We start from the raw sequence: 23747 nt of genomic DNA on the forward strand, positions 1-23747 counted from the left end.
TCCATTTTTTAAAACATGTGTAGAAAAATCTCTTTCTTATGAAATTCCTAGCTATTATTGTTGAACTAGTGGAATTTCGCAAACTTGGATAAAAAAACTTTTGTGTTCATTAGTGGTGTGTGAATAAATTTTTTTTTCTTACATTTGTTATTGCTTTAAATTTTTTCCATACATGAACTCTGAAATTTTCATTTTGTTGTGATCTATTTGCCTTTTATATCTTTTTTTTTTTTGTTTTCGAGAAGAAGGGAAAGTGAAAACTCAAGTTTTGATTTAAGAAAAAATAGTACAAACTTAAAATGGAAATGCACAATGCACAAATGTAGAGACTAATAATTCCAAAAAGTGTTTATAACTTTTAGGGATTGTGAACTATTTTTTAGTTTATATATATATCAGGTTTTGCAATCGTCAAGAAAAGGGGGTGGTAGGGGATTTTTAACCGTGTTGACCCCCAATCCATAAGTCATTCCTTACAAAAATATAGCCCGTTATGCATGATAAATTACTTTACAATCATCTATGATCGTTAGGTCAGCTTTTTGTAATTGGGCAAAATAATGGCTTGTTTGACTCGGGTAAATATCCCACTGCACGTTCACTTGAGAATTTAATTTTATTCTCTTTAAAAAGTTTTCATCCATAGGTCATTTGCATCTTTAACATGTTTTGAGCATGCATATCCATTTTTTAAAACATGTGTAGAAAAATATTTTTCGTATAAAATTGAAAGCTATTAGGGTTGAACTAGTGGAATTTCCCAAATTTGGATAAGAAAACTTTTGCGTTCATTTGTGGTGTGTGAATAAATTTTATTTTCTTAAATTTTTTATTGCTTTAAATTTTTCCATCCATAAACTCTAAAATTTTCATTTAGTTGTGATCTATTTGCCTTTTATCTCTCTTTTTTTTGTGTACGAGATGAAGCGAAAGTGCTCAAGATTTGATTTAAGAAAGAAAAGTATACATCTAAATGGAAATGCACAACGCACAAATGTACAGAGTGATAATTCCAAAAAGTGTCAGTAATTTTTATGGATTGTAAACTCTTTTTAGTTTTTATATATTAGATTTTGCATTCGTCGGGAAAAGCAGGAGGCGGGGGATTTTTAACCGAGTGTTGACTCCCAATCCATAAGTCATTCCTTTGAAAAATATAGCCCCTTACAATTATAAATCACTTTAAAATCATCTATGATCGTTAGGTCAACTTTTAGTAAATGGGAAAATAATTCCCTTTTTGACTCGGGTAAATATCCCATCACACGTTCACTTGAGAAATTAACGTTATTCTCTTTATAAGGTTTGGATCCATAGGTCATTTGCATCTTTAACATGTTTCAAGCATGCATTTACATTTTTTAAAACATGTGTAGAAAAATCTCTTTCTTATAAAATTCCAACCTATTAGGGTTAAACTAGTGGAATTTCTCAAACTTGGATAACAAAACTTTTGTGTTCTTTTGTGGTGTGTGAATAAATTTTATTTTATTATATTTGTTATTGTTTTATATTTTTTCCACTCATAAACTCTAAAATTTTCATTTTGTAGGGATCTTTTTGCCTTTTATCACTTTTTTTGTTTACGAGATGAAGGGAAAGTGAAAACTCAAGTTTATATTTAAGAAAAAAATGAACACATGTAAAATGGAAATGTACAATGCACAAATGTAGAGAGTGATAATTCAAAAAAGTGTCTGTATTTCTAGGGTTTGTATACTCTTTTTAGTTTTTATATATCATGTTTTGCAATAGTTGGAAAAAGGGGAGGCGGGGGATTTTTAACCGAGTGTTGACTCCCAATCGATAAGTCATTCCATACAAAAATTTAGTCTGTTATGCATGATAAATCACTTTACAATCATCTTTGATCGTTAGGTCATTTTTTTGTAAATAGGCAAAATAATGGCTTGTTTGACTCGGGTAAATATCCCACCGCACGTTCACTTGAGAATTTACTGTTATTCTATTTAAAAAGTTTTGATCCGTAGGTCATTTGCATCTTTAACATGTTTCAAGCATGCATATCCATTTATTAGAGCATGTGTAGAAAAATCTTTTTCTTATAAAATTCCAAGCTATTAGGTTGAACTAGAGGAATTTCCCAAATTTGGATAACAAACCTTTTGTGTTCATTTGTGGTGTGTGAATAAATTTACTTTACTTACATTTGTTATTGTTTTAAATTTTTTCCATACCTAAACTCTAAAATTTTCATTTTGTTGTGATCTATTTGCCTTTTATCTCTTTTTTTGTGTACGAGATGATGGGAAAGTGAACACTGAAGATTTGATTTAAGAAAAAAGTACACATCTAAAATGGAAATGCACAACACACAAATTTATAGAGTGATAATTCCAAAAGTGTCAGTAACTTTTAGTGATTGTAAGCTCTTTTTAGTTTTTATACATCAGGTTTTGCAATCATCGGGAAAAGCAAGAGGAGGGGGATTTTTAACCGAGTGTTGACTCCCAATCCATAAGTCATTCCTTACAAAAATATAGCCCCTTACGCATGATAAATCTCTTTATAATCATCCATGATCGTTAGGTCAACTCTTAGTAAATGGGCAAAATAATAGCTTGTCTGACTCGGGTAAATATCCCACCGCAAGTTCACTTGATAATTTAATGTTATATTCTTTAAAAGGTTTGGATCCATAGATCATTTCCATATTTAACATGTTACAAGCAAGCATATCCATTTTTTAAAACATGTGTAGAAAAATATCTTTCTTATAAAATTCCAAGCAATTAGGGTAGAACTAGTGGAATTTCTCAAACTCGGATAACAAAACTTTTGTGTTCAAATGTGGTGCGTGAATAAATTTTCTTTTTTTAAAATAGTTATTGCTTTAAATTTTTCCGTACATAAACTCTAAAATTTTCATTTTGTTGTGATCTATTTGACTTTTATCTCTTTTTTTTGTTTACGAGATGAAGGGAAATTGAAAACTCAAGATTTGATTTAACAAAAAAAAGTGCACATCTAAAATGGATATGCACAATGCACAAAAGTTGAGAGCGATAATTCCAAAAAGTGTCTGTAATTTTTCAGGATTGAAAACACTTTTTAGTTTTTATATATTAGATTTTGCAATCATCGGGAAAAGGGGGAGGTGGGGGATGTTTTACCGAGTGTTGATTCCCAATCCATAAGTCATTCCTTACAAAAATATAGCCCGTTACGCAGGATAAATCACTTTACTATCATCAATGATCGTTAGGTTAGCTTTTTGTAAATGGGCAAAATAAAGGCTTTTTTGACCCTGGTAAATATCCCTCCGCACGTTCACTTGAAAATTTTATGTTATTCTCTTTAAAAGGTTTGGATCCATAGGTCATTTGCATCTTTAACATGTTTCAAGCATGCATATCCATTTTTTAAAACATGTGTAGAAAATTCTCTTTCATATAAAATTCCAAGCTCTGATACTTGAACTAGTGGAATTTCCCAAACTCAGATAACAAAACTTTTGTCTATATTTGTGGTGTCTGAATAAATTTTCTTTACTTAGATTTTTGATTGCTTTAAATTTTTTCCTTACATAAACTCTAAAATTTTCATTTTGTTGTGATCTATTTGCCTTTTATCTCTTTTTTTTTTTAACGGATTAAGGGAAAGTAAAAACTCAAGTTTGGTTTGAAGAAAAAAAAGTACACATCTAAAATGGAAATGGACAACACACAAACGTTTAGAGTGATAATTCAAAAAAGTGGCAGTAATTTTTAGGGATTGTAAACTCTTTTTAATTTTTATATAACAGGTTTTGCAATCGTCGAGAAAAGCAAGAGGCGGGGGATTTTTAACCGAGTGTTGTCTCCCAATCCATAAGTCATTCCTTAAAAAAATATAGCCCCTTACGCATGATAAATCACTTTACAATCATCTATGATCGTTAGGTAACCTTTTTGTAAATGGGCAAAATAATGGCTTGTTTGACTCGGTTAAATATCCCACCGTACGTTCACTTGAGAATTTAATGTTATTCTTTTTAAAAGGTTTGGATCCATAGGTCATTTTCTTCTTTAACATGTTTCAAGCATGCATATATATTTTTTCAAACTTGTGTAGAAAAATCTCTTTCTTATAAAATTCTAAGCTATTAGAGTTGAAATACAAGAATTTCCCAAACTTGGATAAAAAAAACTTTTGTGTTCATTTGTGGCATGTGAATAAATCTTCTTTACTTACATTTTTTATTTCTTTACATTTTTTCCATACCTAAACTCTAAATTTTTCATTTTCTTGTGATCTATTTGCCTTTTATTTCTTTTTTTGCTTACGAGATGAAGGGAAAGTGAAAAATTAAGATTTGATTTAAGAAAAAAAAAGTGCACATCTAAAATGGAAATTTAAAATGCACAAATGTCGAGAATGATAATTCCAAAAAGTGTCTGTAATTTTTAGTGATTGTAAACTCTTTTTAGTTTTTATATATCAAGTTTTGCAATCGTCGGGAAAAGGGGGATGCGGGGATGTTTAACCGAGTGTTGACTCCTAATCCATAAGTCATTCCTTACAAATATATAGCCTGTTACGGATGATAAATAACTTTACAATCATCTATGATCGTTAGGTAAGCTTTTTTTAAATGGGCAAAATAATGCCTTGTTTGACTCAGTTAAATATCTCACCGCACGTTTACTTGAGAATTTAATCTTATTCTTTTTTAAAGGTTTGCATCCATAGGTGATTTGCATATTTAACATGTTTCAAGCATGCATATCTACTTTTTTAAAACATGTGTAGAAAAATCATTCTTATTAAATTCCAAGCTATTAGGTTGAACTAGACGAATTTCCCAAACTTGGATAACAAAACTTTTGTGTTCATTTCTGGTGTGTGAATAAATTTACTTTACTTACATTTGTTTTGCTTTAAATTTTTTCCATACCTAAACTCTAAAATTTTCATTTTGTTGTGATCTATTTGCCTTTTATCTCTTTTTTTGTTTACGAGATGATGGGAAATTGAAAACTCAAGTTTTGATTTAAGAAAAGAAAGTACACATCTAAAATGGAAATGCACAATGCACAAATGTAGAGAGTGACAATTCCAAAAAGTGTCTATAATTTTTAGGGATTGTAAACTCTTCTTAGTTTTTATATATCAGGTTTTACAATCGTTGGAAAAAGGGGGAGGTGGTGGATTTTTAACCGTGTGTTGACTCCCAATCCATAAGTCATTCCTTACAAAAATATAGCCCGTTACGGATGATAAATCACTTTTTAATCATCCATGATCGTTAGGTCAGCTTTTGTAAATGGGCAAAGTAATGGCTTGTTTGACTCGGGTAAATATCCCACAACACTTTCACTTGAGAATTTAATGTTATTCTCTTTAAAAAGTTTGGATCCATTGGTCATTTGCATCTTAAACATGTTTCAAGCATGCATACTCATTTTTTAAAACATGTTTAGAAAAATCTCTTTCTTATAAAATTCCAAGCTATTACGGTCTGACAAGAGGAATTCCCAAACTTGGATAACACAACTTTTGTGTTCATTTGTGGTGTGTGAATAAATTTTCTTTACTTACATTTTTTATAGCTTTAAATTTTTTCCAAACATAAACTCTAAAATTTTCATTTTGTTGTGATCTATTTGCCTTTGATCTCTTTTGTCGTTTACGAGATGAAGGGAAAGTGAAAACTAAAGTTTTAATTTAAGAAATAAAAGTACACATTTAAAATGGAAAACCACAATGCACAAATGTGGAGAGTGATAATTCAGAACAATGTTTGTAATTTTTAGGGATTGTAAACTCTATTTAGTTTTTATTTGTCAGGTTTAGCAATCGTCAGGAAAAGGCAGAGGCAGGGGTTTTTTGACCAAGTGTTGACTCCTAATCCATAAATAATTCCTTAAAGAACTATAGCCCGTTACGCACGATAAATCACTATACAATCATCTATGATCGCTAGGTCAGCTTTTCGTAAATGGGCAAAATAATGGCAAGTTTGACTCGGGTAAATATCCCACCGCACGTTCACTTGATAATTCCAAAACGTGTCTGTAATGTTTATGAATTGTAAACTCTTTTTAGTTTTTAAATATCAGGTTTTGCGATCGTCGGGACGAGGGGGAAGCGGGGGATTTTTAACCGAGTGTTGACTCCGAATCCTTAAGTCATTCCTTACAAAAATATAGCCCGTTACGCATTATAAATTAGTTTACTATCATCTATGATCCTTAGGTCAGCTTCTTGTACATGGGCAAAATAATTGCTTGTTTGGCTCAGGTAAATATCTCACCGCACGTTCACTTGAGAATTTACTATTATTCTCTTTAAAAGGTTTGGAACCATAGGTCATTTCCATCTTTAACATGTTTCAAGCAATCATATCCATTTTTTAACACATGTGTAGAAAAATCTCTTTCTTATAAAATTCCATCCTTTTAGGGTTGAACTAGTGGAATTTCCCAAACTCGGATAATAAAACTTTTGTGTTCAATTCTGGTGTGTGAAAAAAAATTCCTTACTTACATTGGTTATAGCTTTAAATTTTTTCCATACATAAACTCTAAAATTTTCATTTTGTTGTGATCTATTTTACTTATATCTCTTTTTTTATTTACGAGATGAAGCGAAAGTGAAAACTCAAGATTTGATTTAAGAAAAAAAAGTACACATCTAAAATGGAAATACACAATGCACAAATGTACAGAGTGATAATTCCAAAAAGTGTCAGTAATTTTTAGTGATTGTAAACTCTTTTTAGTTTTTATATATCAGGTTTTGCAATCGTTGGGAAAAGGGGGAGGCGGGGGATTTTTAACCGAATGTTGACTCCCAATCCATAAGTCATTCCTTTAAAAAATATAGTCCGTTATGCATGATAAATCACTTTAGAATCATCTATGATCGTTAGGTTAGCTTTATGTAAGTGGGCAAAATAAAGGCTTGTTTGACCCGGGTAAATATCCGACCGCAAGTTCACTTGAGAATTTAATGTTATTTTATTCTTTTTAAAAGATTTGGATCCATAGTTCATTTGCATCTTTAACATGTTTCAAGCATGCATATCCATTTTTTAAAACATGTGCAGAAAAATCTCTTTCTTACAAAATTCCAAGCTATTATGGTTGAACTAGTGGAATTTCCCAAACCCAGATAAAAAAATTTTGTGTTCATTTGTGGTGTGTGAATTAATTTCCGTTACATACATTTTTGATTGCTTTAAATTTTGTGTTCATTTGTGTTCAGCTTTTTTTAAATGGGCAAAATAATGGCTTGTTTGACTTGGGTAAATATCCCACCGCAAGTTCACTTGAGAATTTAATGTTATTCTCTTTAAAAGTTTTAGATCCATAGGTCATTTGCATCTTTAACATGTTTCAAGTATGCATTTCCATTTTTTAAAACATGGGCAGAAAAATCTCTTTCAAATAAAATTCCAAGCTATGAGGTTTGAACTAGTGGAATTTCCCAAACTTGGATAACCAAATTTTTGTGTTCATTTGTGGTTTGTTAATAAATTTTCTTTACTTACATTTGTTATTGCTTTAAATCTTTTCCATACATAAACTCTATAATTTTTATTTTGTTGTGATCTATTTGCCTTTTATCTCTTTTTTTGTTTACGAGATGAAGAGAAAGTGAAAACTCAAGTTTTGATTTAAGAAAAAAAGTACACATCTTAAATAGAAATGCACAATGCAGAAATGTAGAGACTGATAAGTCCAAAAAGTGTCTATAATTTTTAGGGATTATAAACTCTTTTTAGTTTTTATATATCAGGTTTTGCAATAGTCAGGAAAAGGGGGAGGCGGTGGATTTTTAACCGAGTGTTGACTCCCAATCCATAAGTCATTCCTTATAAAAATATAGCCCGTTAAGCATGCTAAATCACTTTACTATCATTTATGAACGTTAGGTCAGGTTTTGTAAATGGGAAAAATAATGGCTTGTCTGACTCGGGTAAATGTCCCACCGCACGTTTGCTTGAGAATTTAATGTTATTCTATTTAAAAGTTTAGGATCCATAGGTCATTTTCATCTTTAACATGTTTCAAGCATGAATATCCATTTTTTAAAACATGTGTAGAAAAATCACTTTCTTATAAAATTCCAAGCTATTAGGGTTGAACTATTGGATTTTCTCAAACATGGATAACAAAAATTTTGTGTTCTTTTGTGGTGTGTGAATAAATTTTATTTTCTTACATTTGTAATTGCTTTAAATTTTTTCCATACATAAACTCAAAAATTTTCATTTTGTTGTGATCTATTTGCCTTTTATTTCTTTTTTTTGTTTGCGAGATGAAGGGAAAGTGAAAACTCAAGTTTATATATAAGAAAAAAAGTAAACATGTAAAATGGAAATTCACATTGCACAAATCTAGAGAGTGATAATTCCAAAAAGTGTCTATAATTTTTAGGGATTGTAAACAGTTTTTAGTTTCTATATATCTGGTTTTACAATCGTCAGGAAGAGGGGGATGCGGGGGATTTTTAATCTTGTGTTGACTCCAGTCCCATAAGTCATTCCTTACAAAAATATTGCCCGTTACACATGATAAATCACTTCACAATCATTTATGATCGTTAGGTCAGCTTTTTGGAAAAGGGCAAAAGAATGGCTTGTTTGACTCGGGTAAATATACCACTACATGTTCACTTGAGAATTTAATGTTATTCTCTTTAAAAGTTTTGATCCATAGGTCATTGGCATCTTAAATATGTTTCAAGCATGCATTTCCATTTTTTAGAACATGTGTAGAAAAATCTCTTTCTTATAAAATACCAAGCAATTAGGGTTGAACTAGTGGAATTTCCCAAACTTGGATAACAAAACTTTTTTGTTCATTTGTGCTGTGTGAATAAATTTTTTTTACTTACATTTGTTATTACTTTAAATTATTTCCATACATAAACTCTAAAAATTTAATGTAGTTGTGATCTATTTGCCTTTTATCTTTTCTCTTGTTGACGAGATCAAGGGAAAGTGAAAACTCTAGTTTTGATTTAAGAAAAAAAAGTACACATATAAAATGGAAATGGGCAATGTACAAATGTAGAGAGTGATAATTCCAAAAAGTGTCTATAATTTTTGGGGATTGTAATCTCTTTTTAGTTTTTTTATATCAAGTTTAGCAAACGTCGGGAAAAGGGGGAGGAAGGGGATTTTTAACTAAGTGTTGACTCCCAATCCATAAGTCATTCCTTACAGAAATATAGCCCGTTACACATGATAATTACTTTACAATCATCTATGATCATTAGGTCAGCTTTATGTTAAAGGGCAAAATAAAGGCTTGTTTGACTCAGGTAAATATCCCCCCACACGTTCACTTCAGAATTTAAAGTTATTCTCTTTAAAATGTTTGGATCCATAGGTTATTTGCATCTTTAACATGTTTTAAGCATGCATATCCATTTTTTAAAACATGTGTAGAAAAATCTCTTTCTTATATAATTCCAAGCTATTAATGTTGAACTAGTGGAATTTCCATCACTCGGATAACAAAACTTTTGTGTTCATTTGTGGTGTGCGAATAAATTTTCTTTACTTAGATTTGTGATTGCTTTAAATTTTTTGCATAAATAAACTCCAAAATTTTCATTTTGTTGTGATCTATTTGCCTTTTATCTCTTTTTTTGTTTACGAGATGAAGGAAAAGTGAAAACTCAAGCTTTGAATATATAAAAAAAAGTACACATCTAAAATGGAAATGCACAATGAACAAATGTAGAGAGTGATAATTCCAAAAAGTGTCTGTAATTTTTAGGGATTGTAAAATCTTTTTGGTTTCTATATTTCAGGTTTTGCAATCGTCGGGAAAAGGGGGAGGCGGGGGATTTTTAACCGAGTGTTGACTCCAGAACCATGAGTAGTTCCTTACAATAGTATAGCCCGTTGTGCATGATAAATCACTTTACAATCATCTATGATCTTTAGGTCAGCGTTTTTTAAATGGGTAAAATAATGGTTTGTTTGACTGGGTAAATATCCCACCGCCCGTTCACTAGAGAATTTAATGTTATTCTCTTTAAAAAGTTTGGTTCCATAGGTGATTTGCATCTTTAACATGTTTCAAGCATGCATATCCATTTTTTAAAACTTGTTTAGAAAAATCTCTTTCTTACAAAATTCCAAGCTATTAGGGTTAAACTAGTGAAATTTCAAAAACTTAGATAATAAAACTTTTGTGTTCATTTTTGGTGTGTAAATAAATTTTATTTGCTTACATTTGTTTTGACGTAAAATTTTTTCCACACATAAACTATAAAAATTTTATTTTGTTATGATCTATTTGCCTTTTATTTGTTTTTTTCTTCACGGAATGAAGGGAAAGTGAAAATTCAAGTTTTGATTTAACAAAAAAGTATACATCTATAATGGAAATGCGCAATGCACAAATGTAGAGAGACATAATTCCAAAAAAATTCCACAATTTTTAGGGATTGAAAACTCTTTTTAGTTTTTATATATCATGTTTTGCATTCGTCGGGAAAAGGGGGAGGCGGGGTTTTTTAACTGAGTGTTGACTCCCAATCCATAAGTCATTCCACAAAAAAATAAAGCCCGTTACGCATGATAAATCACTTTACAATCATCTATGATCGTTAGGTCAGCCTTTTGTAAATGGGTAAAATAATGGCTTGTTTGACACGGGTAAATATCCCACCACCCGTTCACTTGAGAATTTAATGTTATTCTCTTTAAAAAGTTTGGTTCCATAGGTGATTTACATCTTTAACATGTTTCAAGCATGCATATCCATTTTTTAACACGTGTTTAGAAAAATCTCTTTCTTATTAAATTCCAAGCTACTAGGGTTGAACTAGTGGAATTTAAAAAACTTGGAAAACAAAACTTTCGTGTTCATTTAAGGTGTGTGAGTAAATTTCTTTGCTTACATTTGTTATTAGGTAAATTTTTTTCCATTCATAAACTCTAAAAATTTGAATTTGTTGTGATCTATTTTCCTTTTATCTCTTTTTTTGTTTACGAGATGAAGGGAAAGTGAAAATTCAAGTTTTGATTGAAGAAAAAAGTATACATCTATAATGGAAATGCTCAATGCACAAATTTAGAAAGAGATAATTCCAAAAAGAATCCGTAATTTTTAGGGATTGTAAAATTTTTTTAGTTTTTATATATCAGGTTTTGCAATTGTCGGGAAAAGGGGGAGGCGGGGTTTTTTAACTGAGTGTTGAGTCCCAATCCATCAGTCATTCCTTACAAAAATAAAGCCCATTACGCATGATAAATTACTTTACAATCATCAATGATCGTTAGGTCAGCTTTTTGTAAATGGGCAAAATAATGGCATGTTTGACACGGGTAAATATCCCATCGCCTGTTTACTTGAGAATTTAATGTTATTCTCTTTAAAAAGTTTGGTTCCATAGGTGATTTCCATCTTTAACATGTTTCAAGCATGCATATCCATTTTTTAAAACGTGTTTAGAGAAATCTCTTTCTTATAAAATTCCAAGCTATTAGGGTTGAACTAGTGGAATTTAAAAAACATGGAAAACAAAAATTTTGTGTTCATTTGTGGTGTGTGAATAAATTTTATTTTCTTACATTTGTTATTACGTCAAATTTTTTCCATACACAAAGTCTAAAAATTTGATTTTGTTGTAATATATTTGCCTTTATCTCCTTTTTTTTTACGAGATGAAGGGAAAGTGAAAATTCAAGTTTTGATTTAAGAAAAAAGTATACATCTATAATGGAAAGGCACAATGCACAATTGTAGAAAGAGATAATTCCAAAATGATTCCATAATTTTTAGGGATTGAAAACTCTTTTTAGTTTTTATATATCAAGTTTTGCAATCGTCGGGAAAAGGGGGAGAAGGGGTTTTTTAACTGAGTGTTGACTCCCAATCCATAAGTCATCTTACAAAAATAAAGCCCGTTACATATGATAAATCACTCTACAATCATCTATGATCGTTAGGTCAGCTTTTTGTAAATGTGCAAAATAATGGCTTGTTTGATACGGGTAAATATCCCACCGCTCGTTCACTTGAGAATTTAATGTTATTCTCTTTAAAAAGTTTGGTTCCATAGGTGATTTGCATCTTTAACATGTATCAAGCATGCATATCCATTTTTTAAAATGTGTTTAGAAAAATCTCTTTCTTATAAATTTCCAAGCTATTAGGGTTGAACTAGTGGAATTTCAACAACATGGAAAACAAAACTTTTTTGTTCATTTTTGCTGTGTGAATAAATTTTCTATGCTTACATTTGTTATTACGTCAAATTTTTTCCATACATGAACTCTAAAAATTTGATTTTTTTGTGATCTATTTGCCTTTTATCTTTTTTTTTGTTTACGAGATGAAGGGAAAGTGAAAATTCAAGTTTTTATTTAAGAAAAAGTATACATCCATAATGCACAATGCACAAATGTAGAAAGAGATAATTCCAAAAAGATTCCATAATTTTTAGGGATTGTAAACTCTTTTTAGTTTTTATATATCAGGTTTTGTAATCGTCGAGAAACGAGGGAGGCGGTGTTTTTTAACTAAGTATTGAATCCCAATCCATAAGTCATTCCTAACAAAAATAAAGCCCTTTACGCATGATAAATTACTTTACAATCATCTATGATCGTTAGGTCAGCTTTTTGTAAATGGGCAAAATAATGGTTTGTTTGACTCGGGTAAATATCCCACTGCACGTTCACATGAGAATTTAATGTTATTCTCTTTAAAAGGTTTGGATCCAAAGGTCATTCGCTTCTGTAACATGTTTCAAACTTGCATATCCATTTTTTAAAACATGTGTAGAAAAATCTCTTTCTTATAAACTTCCGAGCTATTAGGCTTGAACTAGTAGAATTTCCCAATCTCTGATAACAAAACTTTTGTGTTCATTTGTGGTGTGTGTATAAATTTTCTTTACTTACATTTTTTATTTCTTAAAATTTTTTCTTTACATAAACTCAAAATTTTTTATTTTGTTGTGATCTATTTTCCTTTTATCTCTTTTTTTGTTTACGAGATTAAGAGAAAGTAAGGATTCAAGTTTCGATTTAAGAAAAAAGTACACATCTAGAAATAAAATAGACGATGCACAAATCTGGTGATAGATAATTCCAAAATGTGTCTGTAATTTTTAGGGATTGTAAACTCATTTTAGTTTTTATATATAAGGTTTTGCAATAGTCAGGAAAAGGGGGAAGCGGGGGATTTTTAACTGAGTGTTGACTCCCAATCCATAAGTCATTCCTTACAAAAATATAGCCCGTTATGCATGATAAATCACTTTACAATCATCTATGATCGTTAGGTCAGCTTTTTGTAAATGGGCAAAATAATGCTTGTTTGACTCGGTTAAATACCCCACCGCACATTCACTTAAGAATTTAATGTTAATCTCTTTAAAAGGTTTGGATCCAAAGGTCATTCGCTTCTTTAACATGTTTCAAGCATGCATATCCATTTTTTAAAACATGTGTTGAAAGATTTCTTTCTTATAAAATTCCGAGCTATTAGGGTTGAACTATTGGAATTTCCCAAACTCGGATAAAAAACTTTTGTGTTAATTTGTGGTGTGTGAATAAATTTTTTTTACGTACATTTTTTATTGCTTTAAATGTTTTTAAAACATAAACTCTAAAATTTTCATTTTGAACTGATCATTTTGCCTTTTATTTCTTTTTTTGTTTACGCAATGAAGGGAAAGTGAAAAGTCTAGTTTTTATTTAGGAAAAAAGAACACATCTAAAATGGAAATGTACAATGCACAAAAGTAGAGAGAGATAATTACAAAAAGTGTCAGTAATTTTTGGGGACTGTAAACTCTTTTAAGTTTTTATATATCAGCTTTTGCAATCGATGGGAAAAAGGGGAGGCTTGGGATTTTTAACTGAGTGTTGACTCCCAATCCATAAGTCATCCCTTAAAAAAATATAGCCCATTACGCATGATAAATTTCTTTACAATCATCTATGATCGTTAGTTCAACTTCTTTTAATTGGCCGAAATAATGGCTTTTTTGACACGGGTAAATATCTCACTGCTTGTTTACTTGAGAATTTAATGTTATTCTCTTTAAAAGGTTTGGATCCATAGGTCATTTGCATCTTTAACAAGTTCAAACATGTGGAGAAATGAATCTTTCTTATAAAACTCCGAGCTATTAGGGTTGAACTAGTGGAATTTCCCAAACTTGGATAACAAACTTTTGTGTTCATTTGTGGTGTGTGATTAAATTTTTTTTACTTACATTTGTCATTGTTTTAAATTTTTTCCATACATAAACTCTAAAATTTTCATTTTGTTGTGATCTATTTGCCTTTTATCTCTTTTTATGTTTACGAGATGAAGGGAAAGTGAAAACTCAAGTTTTTATTTAAGAAAAAAGTATACATCTAAAATGGAAATGCGCATTGCACAAATGTAGAGAGAGATAATTCCAAAAAGTGGTTGCAATTTTTAGGCATTGTAAACTCTTTTTAGTTTTTATATATTACGTGTTTGCAATCGTTGGGAAATGGGGGAGGCGGAGGATTTTTAACTGAGTGTAGACTCCCAATCCACAAGTTATTCCTTACAAAAATATAGCCCGTTACACATGATAAATCACTTTACAATCATCTATGATCGCTATGTCAGCATTGTGTAAATGTGCAAAATAATGGCTTGTTTGACTCGAGTAAATATCCCACCACACATTCACTTAAGAATTTAATGTTATTCTCTTTTAAAGGTTTCAATCCATAGGTCATTTGCATCTTTAACAAGTTTCAAGCATACATATCCAAGTTTTAAAACATAAGTGGAAAAATCTCTTTCTTAAAAAATTCCGAGCTATTAGGGCTGAACTAGTGGAATTTTCAAAACTTGGATAACAAAAATTTTGAGTTCATTTTTTCATGTGTGAAAACTTTTCTTTTCTTAGATTTTTTATTGATTTTAACTTTTTCCATACGTAAACTCTAAAATTTTTATTTTGTTGTGATCTATTCGCATTTTATCTCTTTTTTTGTTTACGAGATGAAAGGAAAGTGAAAACTCAAGTTCTGATTTACGCAAAAAGTATACATCTAAAATGGAAATGCACAATGCACAAATGTAGAAAGAGAAAATTCCATAAAGTGTTTATAATTTTTAGGGATTGTAAACTCATTTTAGCTTTCATATATCAGGTTTTGCATTCGTCGGGAAAGGGGGAGGCGGGGGATTTTTAACTGAGTATAGACTCCCAATCCATAAGTCATTCCTCACAAAAATATTACCCGCTACGCATGATAAATTACTTTACAATCATCTACGATCGTTAGGTGAGCTTTTTGCAAATGGGCAAAATAATGGCTTGTTTGACTCGGGTAAATATCCCACCGCATGTTCACTTGAGAATTTAATGTTATTCTCTTTAAAAGGTTTGGATCCATTGGTCATTTGCATCTTTAACATGTTTCAGGCATGCATATCCATTTTTTAAACTATGTGTAGAAAAATCACATTCTTAAAAAATTCCGAGCTATTAGGGTTTAACTAGTGGAATTTACCAAACTTGGATAGGAAAACTTTTGTATTCATTTGTTTATTGCTTTAAATTCTTTCCATACATAAAATATAAAATTTTCATTTTTTTGTGATCTACTTGCGTTTTATCACTTTTTTTGTTAACGAGATGAAGGGAAAGTGAAAACTCAAGCTTTGATTTATGAAAAAAGTATACATCTAAAATGGAAATGCACAATGCACAATTGTAGAGAGAGATATTTCCAAAAAGTGTATGTAATTTTTAGGGATTGTGAACTCTTTTTAGATTTTATATCAGGTTCTGCAATCGTCGGGAAAAGGGGCAGGTGGGGGATTTTGAAATGAGTGTTGACTCCCAATTCAAAAGTCATTTCTTACGAAAATATAGCCCGTTACACATGATAAATCACTTTACAAACATCTATGATTGTTAAGTAAGGTTTCTGTAAATGGGCAAAATAATGGCTTGTTTGACTCCGGTAAATATCCCACTGCACGTTCACTTGAGAATTTAATGTAATTCTCTTTAAAAGGTTTGGATCCATCGGTCATTTGCTTCTTCAACAAGTTTCAAGCAGGCATATCCATTTTTAAAACACGTGCTGAAAAATCTCTTTCTTATAAAATTCCTAGCAATTAGGGTTGAACTAGTGGAATTGTCCACACTCGGATAACAAAACTTTTGTGTTCATTTGTGGTGTGTGAATAAATGTTCTTTACTTACATTTGTTTATTGCTTTAAATTCTTTCCATGCATAATCTCTAAAATTTTCATTTTGTATTGATCTATTTGCCTTTTATCATTTTTTTTTGTTTAGGAGATGAAGGGAAAGTAAAAAATCAAGCTTTAATTTAAGAAAAAAGTGTACATCTAAAATGTAAATGCACAACGCACAAATGTAGAGAGAGATAATTCCAAAAAGTGTGTATAATTTTTAGGGATAGTAAACTCTTTTTTGTTTTTATATATCAGGTTATGCAATCGTCCAGAAAACGGGGAGGCGGGGGATTTTTAACCAAGTATTAACTTCCAAACCATAAGTCATTCCTTAAAAAAATATAGCCCGTTATGCATGATTAATCACTTTACAATCATCTATGATCGTTAGGTCAGCTTTTTGTAAATGGGCAAAACAATGGCTTGTTTGACTCGAGTAAATATCCCACCACACGTTCACTTGAGAATTTAATCTTATTCTCGTTAAATGGTTTGGATCCATAGGTCATTTACATCTTTAATATGTTTCAAACGTGCATATCCATTTTTTAAAACAAGTGTAGAAAAATCTCTTTCTTATAAAATTTCGAGCTACTAGGGTTGAACTGGTGGAATTTCCCTAATTTGGATAACAAATCTTTATTGTTCATTTGTAATGTGTGAATAAATTTTATTTAATAACATTTTTTTATTTATTTAAATTCTTTCCATACATAAGCTCTAAAATTTACATTTTGTTGTGATCTATTTGCCTTTTATTTTTTTATTTTTCATTTACGAGATGATGGGAAGGAGAAAACTCAAATTTTGATATGTGAAAAAAGTCTACTTCTAAAATGGAAATGCACAATGTACAAATGTTGAAAGAGATAATTCCAAAAAGTGTCTATAATTTTTAGAGATTGAAAACTCTTTTTAGTTTTTATATATCAGGTTCTCCAATCATCGGGAAAAGGGGGAGGCGGGGGATTTTTTAACTGACTGTTGACTCCCAATCCATAAGTCATTCCTTAAAAATATATAGCCCGTTATGCATGATAAATCACTTTACAAACATCTATGATCATTAGGTCAGCCTTTTGTAAATGGGCAAAATATTGGCTTGTTTGACTCGAGTAAATATCCCACCGCACGTTCACTTGAGAATTTAATGTTATTCTCTTTAAAAGGTTTGGATCCATAGGTCATTTGCATCATTAACATGTTTGAAGCATGCATATCCATATTTTAAAATATATGTAGAAAAATGTCTTTGTTATAAAATTATGAGCTATTAGGGTTGAACTAGTGGAATTTCCCAAACTTGGATAACAAAACTTTTGTGTTCATTTGTGGTGTGTGATAAATTTTTTTTCATTACATTTTTTTATTGCTTTGAATTCTTTCCATACATAAACTCTAAAATTTTCATTTTGTTGTGATCTATTTGCCTTTTATCTCTTTTTTTGTTGGCGAGATGAAGTTAAAGTGAAAACGCAAGCTTTGATTTAAGAAAAAAGTGTACATCTAAAATGGAAATGCACAATGCACAAATTTAGAGAGTGATAATTCAAAAAAGTGTCTGTAATTTTTAGGGATTGTATACTATTTTTAGTTTCTATATATCATGTTCTTCAATCGACGGGAAAAGGGAGAGGCGGGGGATTTTTAACTGATTGTTGACTCCCAATCCATAAGTCATTTCTTACAAATATATAGCCCACTAAGCATGATAAATCACTTTACAAACATCTATGATCGTTTGGTCAGCTTTTTGTAAATTGGAAAAATACTGGCTTGTTTGACTCTTGTAAATATCCCACTGCACATTCACTTGAGAATTTAATGTTTTTCTCCTTAAAAGGTTTGGATCCATAGGTCATTTGCATCTTTAACATGGTTCAGGCATGCATATCCATATTTTAAAACATGTGTAGAAAAATCTTTTTCTTATAAAACTCCATGCTATTAGGGTTGAACTAGTGGAATTTCTCAAACCTGGATAACAAAACTTTGCTGTTCAATTGTGGTGTGTGAATCAATTTTCTTTACTTACATTTGTTTATTTCTTTAAATTGTTTCCATACATAAACTCTAAAATTTTAATTTTGTTGTGATCTACTTGCCTTTTATATCTTTTTTTTATTACGAGATGAAGGGAAAGTGAAAACTGAAGTTTTGATTTAAGAAAAAAGTATACATCTAAAATGGAAATGCACAATGAAAAACTTCAGGGAGAGATAATTCCAAAAAGTGTCTGTAATTTTTAGGGATTGTAAACCCTTTTTAGTTTTTTTATATCTCGTTCAACAATCGTCAGGAAAAGGGGGAGGAAAGGGATTTTTAACTTAGTGTTGACTCCCAATCCATAAGTCATTCTTTAAAAAAATATAGTCCATTACGCATGATAAATCACTTTAAAATTATCTATGATCGTTAGGTCTGCATTTTGTAAATTGGCTAAATAATGGCTTCTTTGAATCGGGTAAATATCCCACCGCATGTTCACTTGAGAATTTAATGTTATTCTCTTAAATGGTTTGGATCCAAAGGACATTTGCATCTTGAACATGTTTCAATCATGCATATCCATTTTTTAAAACATGGGTAGAAAAATCTCTATTTTATAAAATTCTGAGCTATTAGGGTTGAGCTAGTGGAATTTCCATAACTTGGATAACAAAAATTTTGTGTTCATTTTTGGTGTGTGAATAAATTTTATTTAGTTACATTTATTTATTGCTTTAAATTCCTTCCATGCATAAACTCTAAAATTTTCATTTTTTTGTGTTCTATTTGCCTTTTATCTCTTTTTTTTTAAATTCCAAGATGAAGGGAAAGGGAAAACTCTGGTTCTGATTTAAGAAAAAAGTGTACATCTAAAATGGAAATGCACAATGCACAAATGTAGAGAGAGATAATTCCAAATTTTTTTTGTAATTTTAAGGGATTGTAAACTCTTTTTAGTTTTTATATATCAGGTCTTGCAATCTTCGGGAAAAGGGGTAGGCGGGGGATTTTTAACTGAGTGTTGACTCCCAATCCATAAGTCATTCCTTACAAAAATGTAGCCCCATACACATGATAAATCACTTGACAATAATCTAAGATCGTTAGGTCAGCTTTTTGTAAGTGGCCAAAATAATGACTTGTTTGACTCGGGAAAATATTCAACCGCACGTTCACTTGAGAAGTTAATGTTATTTAAAAGGTTTGGACCCATAGGTCATTTGCATCTTTAACATGTTTCAAACATGCATATCTATTTTTAAAAACATGTGTAGAAAAATCTCTTTCTTATAAAATTCCGAGCTATTAGGGTTGAACTAGTGGAATTTCCCACATTTGGAAAACAAAAGTTTTGTGTTCATTTGTGGTGTGTGAATATATTTTCTATACTTACATTTGTTTATTGCTTTAAATTCTTTCCATACATAAACTCTAAAGTTTTCATTTTGTTGTGATCTATTTGCCTTTTATCTCTTTTTTTTTTTGTTTACGAGATATAGGGAAAGTGAAAACTCAAGTTTTGATTTAAGAAAAACATATGCATCTAAAATGGAAATGGACAATGCACAAATGTAGGAAGAGATAATTCCCAAAAGTGTTTGTAATTTTTAGGAATTGTAAACTCTTTTTAGTTTATATATTTCAAGTTCTGCAATCGTGGGGAAAAGGGGGAGGCAAGGGATTTTTACTTGAGTGTGGACTCCCAATCCATAAGTCATTCCTTACAAAAATATAGCCCGTTGCACATGAGAAATCACTTTAGGTCAGCTTTTTGTAAATGGGCAAAATAATGGATTGTTTGACTCGGGTAAATATCCCACCGTATGTTCACTTTAGAATTTAATGTTATTCTCTTTAAAAGGTTTGGATCCATAGGACATTTGCATCGTTCACATGTTTCAAACATGCATATCCAGTTTTTAAAACATGTGTAGAAATATCTCTTTGTTTTAAAATTTTGAGCTATTAGGGTTGAACAAGTGGAATTTCCCCAACTTGGATAACAAAACTTTTGTGTTTATTTGTGGTGTGTGAATAAATTTTCTTTACTTATATTTTTTTATTCATTTAAATTATTTCCATACATAAACTCTAAAATTTTAATTTTGTTGTGATCTATTTACCTTTTATCTCATTTTTTATTTACGAGATGAAGGCAAAGTGAAAACTCAAGCTTTGATTTTAGAAAAAAGTATATATATAAAAAGGACATGCACAATGCAAAAATTTAAACAGAGATAATTCCAAAAAGTGTCTGTAATTTTTAGGAATTGTAAACTCTTTTCAGTTTTTATATATCAGGTTCTGCAATCGTCGAGAAAAGGGGGAGGCGGGGGATTTTTAACTGAGTGGTTACTCCTAATCCATAAGTCATTCCTTACTAATATATAGCCTGTTATGCATGATAAATCACTTTACAATCATCTATGATCATTTTTTTAAAACTTGTGTAGAAAAATTTCTTTCTTATAAAATTCCAAGGCCTAAGGGTTGAACAAGTGGAATTTCCCAAACTTGGATAACAAAACTTTTATGTTCGTTTGTGGTTTGTGAATAAATTTTCTTTACATACATTTGTTTATTTCTTTCAATTCTTTCGATCCATAAACTCTAAAATTTTCATTTTGTTGTGATCTATTTTCCTTTTATATCTTTTTTTGTTTACAATATGAAGGGAAAGTGAAAAGTCAAGTTTTGATTTAAGAAAAAAGTATACATCTGAAATGGAAATGCAAAATGCACAAATGCAGAGAGAGATAATTCAAAAAAGTGTATGTAATTTTTAGGGATTGTAAACTCCGTTTAGTTTTTATATATCTGGTTCTGCAATCGTCGGGAAAAGGGGGAGGCGGAAGATTTTTAACTGAGTGTTGACTCCCAATCCATAAGTCATTCCTTACAAAAATATTGCCCGTTACGCATGATATATCACTTTACAATCATCTATGATCGTTAGGTCAACTTTCTGTAAATGGGCAAAATAATGGCTTGTTTGACTCGGTTAAATATCCCACCACACGTTCACTTGAGAATTTAATGTTATTCTTTTTATAAGGTTTTGATCCATAGGTCATTTGCATCTTCAAATTGTTTCAAGCATGCTTATCCATTTTTTAAAACATGTGTAGAAAAATTTATTTCATATAAAATTCTGAGCTATTAGGGTTGAACTAGTGGAATTTCCCAAACTTTGAAAACAAAAGTTTTGCGTTCAATTGTGGGGTGTGAATAAATTTTATTTACTGACATTTGTTTATTTCTCTAAATTCTTTCCACACATAAACTCTAAAATTTACATTTTCATGTGATCTATTTGCCTTTTATCTCTTTTTTTTTGTTTACGAGATGAAGGGAAAGCGAAAACTAAAGTTTGTTTATAAGAAAAAAAGTATACATCTAAAATGGAAATGCACTATGCACAAATGCAGAGAGAGATAATTCCAAAAAGTGGCAGTAACTTTTAGGGATTGTAAACTCTTTTTAGTTTTTATATATCAGGTTCTTCAATCGTCGAGAAAAGGGGGAGGGGGGGGATTTTTAATTGAGTGTTGATTCCCAATCTATTAGTCAATCCTTATAAACATATAGCCCGTTACTCATGATAAATCACTTTACAATCATCTGTGATCCTTAGGTCAGCTTTTGTAAATGGGCAAAATTATGGCTTATTTGACTCGGGTAAATATCCCACCGCACGTTCACTTGAGAATTTATTGTTATTCTCTTTAATAGGTTTGGATCCATATGTCATTTTCATATTTAACATATTTCAATCATGCATATTCATTTTTTAAGACGTGTAGAAAAATCTCTTTCTTATAAAATTCTGAGCTATTAGGGTTGAACTAGTGGAATTTCCTAAACTTGGATAACAAATGTTTTCAATTCATTTGTGGTGTGTGAATAAATTTTCATTACCTACATTTGTTTATTGTTTTATATTCTTTCCAGACATAAACTCTAAAATATTCATTTTGTTGTGATCTATTTGCCTTTTATCTCTTTTTTTGTTCACGAGATGAAGGGAAAGTGAAAACTCAAGTTTTGAAGTAAGAAAAAAGTTTACATCTAAAATGGAAATTCACAATGCACAAATATAGAGAGAGATAATTCCAAGAAGTTTCTGTAAATTTTAGGGATTGTAAACTCTTTTTAGTTTTTATATATCTGGTTCTGCAATCGTCGGGAAAAGGGGGAGGCGAGAGATTTTTAACTGAGTGTTCACTCCCAATCATTTGCATCTTTAACATGTTTCAAGCATGTATATCCATTTTTTAAAACATGTGTAGAAAAACCTCTTTCTTATAAAATTCCAGCCTATTAGGGTTGAACTAGTGGAATTTCCCAAACTTGGATAAAATAAATTTTGTTATCATTTGTGGTGTGTGAATAAATTTTCTTTACTTAAATTTTTTTTTTGCTTTAGATTATTTCCATACATCAACTCTAAAATTTTCATTTTGTTGAGATCTATTTTCCTTTTATCTCTTTTTGGTTTTGTTTCCGAGATGAAGGGAAAGTGAAAACTCTAGTTTTGATTTAAGGAAAAAGTATACATCTAAAATGGAAATTCCCAATCCTTAAGTGATTCCATAAAAAAATATAGCCCATTACACATGATAAATCACTTTACAACCATTCATGATCGTTAGGTCTGCTTTTTGTAAATGGGTAAAATAATGGCATGTTTGACTCGGGAAAATATCCCACCGCACGTTTAGCTGACAAGTTAATGTTATTCTCTTTAAAAGGTTTGGATCCAAATGCCATTTGCATCTTTAACATGTTTCAAGCATGCATATCCATTTTTTAAAACATATGAAGAAAAAATTCTTTCATATAAATTCCGAGCTATTAAGGTTGAACTAGTAGAATTTCCCAAACTTGAATAACAAAACTTTTGTGTTCGTTTGTGGTGTGTGAATAAATTTTCTTTACTAACATTTATTTATTGCCTTAAATTCCTTCCATGCATAAACTCTAAAATTTTCATTTTTTTGTGTTCTATTTGCCTTTTATCTCTTTTTTTTTAATTCCTAGATGAAGGGAAAGGGAAAACTCCGGTTCTGATTTAAGAAAAAAGTGTACATCTAAAATGGAAATGCACAGTGCACAAATGTAGAGAGAGATAATTCTAAAAAGTGTTTGTAACTTTTAGGGATTTTAAACTCTTTTTAGATTTTATATATCAGGTCTTGCAATCTTCGAGAAAAGGGGTAGGCGGGGGATTTTTAACTGAGTGTTGACTCTGAATCCATAAGTCATTCCTTACAAAAATATAGCCCCATACGCATGATAAATCACTTGACAATAATCTAAGATCGTTAGGTCAGCTTTTTGTAAGTGGGCAAAATAATGGCTTGTTTGACTTGGGAAAATATCCCACCGCACGTTCACTTGAGAAGTTAATGTTATTTTCTTTAAAAGATTTGGACCCATAGGTCATTTGAATCTTTAACATGTTTCAAACATGCATATCAATTTTTTAAAACATGTGTAGAAAAATCTCTTTCTTATAAAATTCTGAGCTATTAGGGTTGAACTAGTGGAATTTTCCACACTTGGATAACAAAAGTTTTGTG

Source organism: Aristolochia californica, unplaced genomic scaffold (genome assembly GCF_029961685.1).
Source record: "Aristolochia californica isolate CCGP_79_NKW_82.1479 unplaced genomic scaffold, dmAriCali1.0.hap1 SCAF_4, whole genome shotgun sequence".
NCBI classification, from domain to species: Eukaryota; Viridiplantae; Streptophyta; class Magnoliopsida; order Piperales; family Aristolochiaceae; genus Aristolochia; species Aristolochia californica.